We start from the raw sequence: 6,113 nt of genomic DNA on the forward strand, positions 1-6,113 counted from the left end.
AGATCATTGATAGGAGGAAAGCCCTTCTGTATAAAGATCACTGGTAGGAGGAATGCCCTTCTGGATAAAGATCACTGATAGGAGGAAAGCCTAACCTGTCTGGATAAAGGAGATCACTGATAGGAGGAAAGCCTGACCTTTCTGGATAAAGATCACTGATAGGAGGAAAGCCCTTCTGGATAAAGATCACTGATAGGAGGAAAGCCCTTCTGGATAAAGATCACTGATAGGAGGAAAGCCCTTCTGGATAAAGATCACTGATAGGAGGAAAGCCCATCTGGATAAAGATCACTGATAGGAGGAAAGCCCTTCTGGATAAAGATCACTGAGGAGGAGAACCTAAACTGAATGGTGTTCAGAGATAGATGGGAGGGGTTGAGGAAAGCTGAAGGATGGGACTGGATGGTGTTCAGAGATAGATGGGAAGGATTTGAGTGGAGCTTAAGGATGGGACTGGATGGTGTTCAGAGATAGATGGGAGGGGTTGAGGGGAGCTGAAGGATGGGACTGGATGGTGTTCAGAGATAGATGGGAGGGGTTGAGGGGAGCTGAAGGATGGGATTGGATGGTGTTCAGAGATAGATGGGAGGGGTTGAGGGGAGCTGAAGGATGGGACTGGATGGTGTTCAGAGATAGATGGGAGGGGTTGAGTGGAGCTGAAGGATGGGACTGGATGGTGTTCAGAGATAGATGGGAGGGGTTGAGTGGAGCTGAAGGATGGGACTGGATGGTCTTCAAAGATAGATGGGAGGGGTTGAGGGGAGCGGTTGAGGGGAGCTGAATGAAGGGACTGGATGGTGTTCAGAGATAGATAACTAACTCAAAAAAGTTCTGGGACACTGTAAAGTCCATGGAGAATAAGAACACCTCCTCCCAGCTGCCCACTGCACTGAAGATAGGAAACACTGTCACCACTGATAAATCCACCATAATTGAGAATTTCAACAAGCATTTTTCTACGGTTGGCCATGCTTTCCACCTGGCTACTCCTACCCCGGTCAACATCACTGCACCCCCAACAGCAACTCGCCCAAGCCTTCCCAATTTCTCCTTCTCCCAAATCCGTTCAGCTGATGTTCTGAAAGAGCTGCAAAATCTGGACCCCTACAAATCAGCCGGGCTAAACAATCTGGACCCTCTCTTTCTAAAATTATCTGCCGAAATTGTTGCCACCCCTATTACTAGCCTGTTCAACCTCTCTTTCGTGTCGTCTGAGATTCCCAAAGATTGGAAAGCAGCTGCGGTCATCCCCCTCTTCAAAGGGGAGGACACTCTTGACCCAAACTGCTACAGACCTATATCTATCCTACCATGCCTTTCTAAGGTCTTCGAAAGCCAAGTCAACAAACAGATTACCGACCATTTAGAATCTCACCATACCTTCTCTGCTATGCAATCTGGTTTCAGAGCTGGTCATGGGTGCACCTCAGCCACGCTCAAGGTCCTAAACGATATCTTAACTGCCATCGATAAGAAACATTACTGTGCAGCCGTATTCATTGATCTGGCCAAGGCTTTCGACTCTGTCTATCACCAAATCGGAGGGTCTGCTGTCCGGACCTCTGGCAGTCTCTATGGGGGTTCAATTCTTGGACCGACTCTCTTCTCTGTACACATCAATGAGGTCGCTCTTGCTGCTGGTGAGTCTCTGATCCACCTCTACGCAGACGACACCATTCTGTATACTTCTGGCCCTTCTTTGGACACTGTGTTAACAACCCTCCAGACAAGCTTCAATGCCATACAACTGTCCTTCCGTGGCCTCCAATTGCTCTTAAATACAAGTAAAACTAAATGCATGCTCTTCAACCGATCGCTACCTGCACCTACCCGCCTGTCCAACATCACTACTCAGGACGGCTCTGACTTACATTTACATTTACATTTAAGTCATTTAGCAGACGCTCTTATCCAGAGCGACGACTTAGAATACGTGGACAACTACAAATACTTAGGTGTCTGGTTAGACTAAACTCTCCTTCCAGACCCATATCAAACATCTCCAATCCAAAGTTAAATCTAGAATTGGCTTCCTATTTCGCAACAAAGCATCCTTCACTCATGCTGCCAAACATACCCTTGTAAAACTGACCATCCTACCAATCCCGACTTTGGCGATGTCATATACAAAATAGCCTCCAATACCCTTATCAACAAATGGGATGCAGTCTATCACAGTGCAATCCGTTTTGTCACCAAAGCCCCATATACTACCCACCATTGCGACCTGTACGCTCTCGTTGGCTGGCCCTCGCTTCATACTCGTCGCCAAACCCACTGGCTCCATGTCATCTACAAGACCCTGCTAGATAAAGTCCCCCTTATCTCAGCTCGCTGGTCACCATAGCATCTCCCACCTGTAGCACACGCTCCAGCAGGTATATCTCTCTAGCCACCCCCAAAACCAATTCTTTCTTTGGCAGCCTCTCCTTCCAGTTCTCTGCTGCCAGTGACTGGAACGAACTGCAAAAATCTCTGAAACTGGAAACACTTATCTCCCTCACTAGCTTTAAGCACCAACTGTCAGAGCATCTTACAGATTACTGCACCTGTACATAGCCCACCTATAATTTAGCCCAAACAACTACCTCTTTCCCAACTGTATTTAATTTATTTATTTATTTTGCTCCTTTGCACCCCATTATTTTTATTTCTTCTTTGCACATTCTTCCATTGCAAAACTACCATTCCAGTGTTTTACTTGCTATATTGTATTTACTTTGCCACCATGGCCTTTTTTGCCTTTACCTCCCTTCTCACCTCATTTGCTCACATTGTATATAGACTTGTTTATACTGTATTATTGACTGTATGTTTGTTTTACTCCATGTGTAACTCTGTGTCGTTGTATGTGTCGAACTGCTTTGCTTTATCTTGGCTAGGTCGCAATTGTAAATGAGAGCTTGTTCTCAACTTGCCTACCTGTTTAAATAAAGGTGAAATAAATAAATAGATGGGAAGGGTTGAGGGGAGCTGAAGGATGGGACTAAAAACAATCAACAGATAACTATTATAAAATATACTGTGTCCATAAAATGTATATAGTATGTATATAGTATGTATATAGTATGTACAAGCTGGAAGTAGACTTGTTGTCCATTCGTTTCCTCCAGGTAGGGGATGGGTAGTAGGGTTATCATATATTATAGTAGAATCAGATTTAAAAAGCAGGTAAAAATACACCCTATGGACCACTACACCCTATGGACTGTGAAGTAGGAGACACCTGAAACCCCACCTCTTTAAGGAATACCTAGGATAGGATAAGTAATCCTTCTCACCCCCCCCCTTTAAGATTTAGATGCACTATTGTAAAGTGACTGTTCCACTGGATGTCATAAGGTGAATGCACCAATTTGTAAGTCGCTCTGGATAAGAGCGTCTGCTAAATGACTTAAATGTAAATGTAAGTAACCCGAACATAGGCACATGCACACACACACATGATAACATACACACGTACACGTATGGATGTCATAAGGTGAATGCACCAATTTGTAAGTCGCTCTGGATAAGAGCGTCTGCTAAATGACTTAAATGTAATGTAATGTAATGTAAATGTATGTTTCGTTGTAGATACAGTGGGGCAAAAAAGTATTTGGTCAGCCACCAATTGTGCAAGTTCTCCCACTTAAAAAGATGAGAGAGGCCTGAAATGTTCATCATAGGTACACTTCAACTATGACAGACAAAATTATTTTTTTAAATCCAGAAAATCATATTGTAGGATTTTTAATGACTTTATTTGCAAATTATGGTGGAAAATAAGTATTTGGTCACCTACAAACTAGCAAGATTTCTGGCTCTCACAGACCTGTAACTTCTTCTATAAGAGGCTCCTCTGTCCTCCACTCGTTACCTGTATTAATGGCACCTGTTTGAACTTGTTATCTGTATAAAAGACACCTGTCCACAACCTCAAACAGTCACACTCCAAACTCCACTATGACCAAGACCAAAGTGCTGTCAAAGGACACCAGAAACAAAATTGTAGACCTGCACCAGGCTGGGAAGACTGAATCTGCAATAGGTAAGCAACTTGGTTTGAAGAAATCATCTGTGGGAGCAATTATTAGGAAATGGAAGACATACAAGACCACTGATAATCTCCCTCGATCTGGGGCTCCACGCAAGATCTCACCCCGTGTGGTCAAAATGATCACAAGAACGGTGAGCAAAAATCCCAGAACCACACTGGGGGACCTAGTGAATGACCTGCAGAGAGCTGGGACCAAAGTAACAAAGCCTGCCATCAGTAACACACTACGCCACCAGGGACTCAAATCCTGCAGTGCCAGACGTGTCCCCCTGCTTAAGCCAGTCCATGTTCAGGCCCGATGATCCATGTGGATGATCCAGAAGAAGATTGGGAGAATGTCATATGATCAGATGAAACCAAAATACAACTTTTTGGTAAAAACTCAACTCGTTGTGTTTGGAGGACAAAGAATGCTGAGTTGCATCCAAAGAACACCATACCTACTGTGAAGCATGGGGGTGGAAACATCATGCTTTGGGGCTGTTTTTCTGCAAAGGGAGCAGGACGACTGATCTGTGTAAAGGAAAAAATGAGTGGGGCCATGTATCGTGAGATTTTGAGTGAAAACCTCCTTCCATCAGCAAGGGCATTGAAGATGAAACGTGGCTCGTTCTTTCAGCATGACAATGATCCCAAACACACCGCCCCGGGCAACGTAGGAGTGGCTTCGTAAGAAGCATTTCAAGGTCCTGGAGTGGCCTAGCCAGTCTCCAGATCTCAACCCCATAGAAAATCTTTGGAGGGAGTTGAAAGTCTGTGTTGCCCAGCAACAGCCCCAAAACATCACTGCTCTAGAGGAGATCTGCATGGAGGAATGGGCCAAAATACCAGCAACAGTGTGTGAAAACCTTGTGAAGACTTACAGAAAATGTTTGACCTCTGTCATTGCCAACAAAGGGTATATAACAAAGTTTTGAGATAAACTTTTGTTATTGACCAAATACCTATTTTCCACCATAATTTGCAAATTAATTAATTAAAAATCCCACAATGTGAATTGCTGGCCGTGGACACCACACGCCAGGCCGTGGACACCACACGACAGGCCGTGAACACCACATGGCGGGCCGTGGACACCAAACGGCAGGCCGTGGACACCACACGCCAGGCCATGGACACTACACGCCAGGCCGTGGACACCACACGCCAGGCCAGGCCGTGAACACCACACGGCGGGCCATGGACACCAAACGGCAGGCCGTGGACACCACACGCCAGGCCATGGACACCACACGCCAGGCTGTGGACACCACACCACACGCCAGGCCATGGACACCACACCACACGCCAGACCGTGGACACCACACGCCAGGCTGTGGACACCACACCACACGCCAGGCCGTGGACACCACACCACACCACACGACAGGCCGCGGACACCACACCACACCACACGGCAGGCCGTGGACACCACACGCCAGGCCGTGGACACCACACGCCAGGATGTGGACACCACACGCCAGGCTGTGGACACCACACCACACGCCAGGCCATGGACACCACACCACACGCCAGACCGTGGACACCACACGCCAGGCTGTGGACACCACACCACACGCCAGGCCGTGGACACCACACCACACCACACGACAGGCCGCGGACACCACACCACACCACACGGCAGGCCGTGGACACCACACGCCAGGCCGTGGACACCACACGGCAGGCCGTGGACAGCATGGTCGGGGCATGCATCAGTCAAAACCAGACTCAGCTTAGAGGTGGTGGTGCAACACCAGGGGCTGGTTGCTCGCTGGCCTCTACCACGTTTCCTTGGCCTCCTATCTGAAAGGACTGGATAGGTGGAAGAACAGCCTTATTACTATGGACTACTGGTGGGCAATTGACTAATTAGTCATTGTAGGTTTTGTAATGCACACACATTTTTTGTGCACAAATGGGAGTTTATCAATTTTACTGTCTGGATTTCATGAATACAATCAGATGGAAGGAAAAGCAGGAAATACACTTACATCAGAACATCAAAACATCCTAATATTACATCACATCAGAACATCATATTATCACAACATCATAATATCACATCACATCAGAACATCATAATATCACAACA

The sequence above is a fragment of the Oncorhynchus gorbuscha genome, unplaced genomic scaffold (genome assembly GCF_021184085.1).
Source record: "Oncorhynchus gorbuscha isolate QuinsamMale2020 ecotype Even-year unplaced genomic scaffold, OgorEven_v1.0 Un_scaffold_1251, whole genome shotgun sequence".
Lineage (NCBI taxonomy): Eukaryota > Metazoa > Chordata > Actinopteri > Salmoniformes > Salmonidae > Oncorhynchus > Oncorhynchus gorbuscha.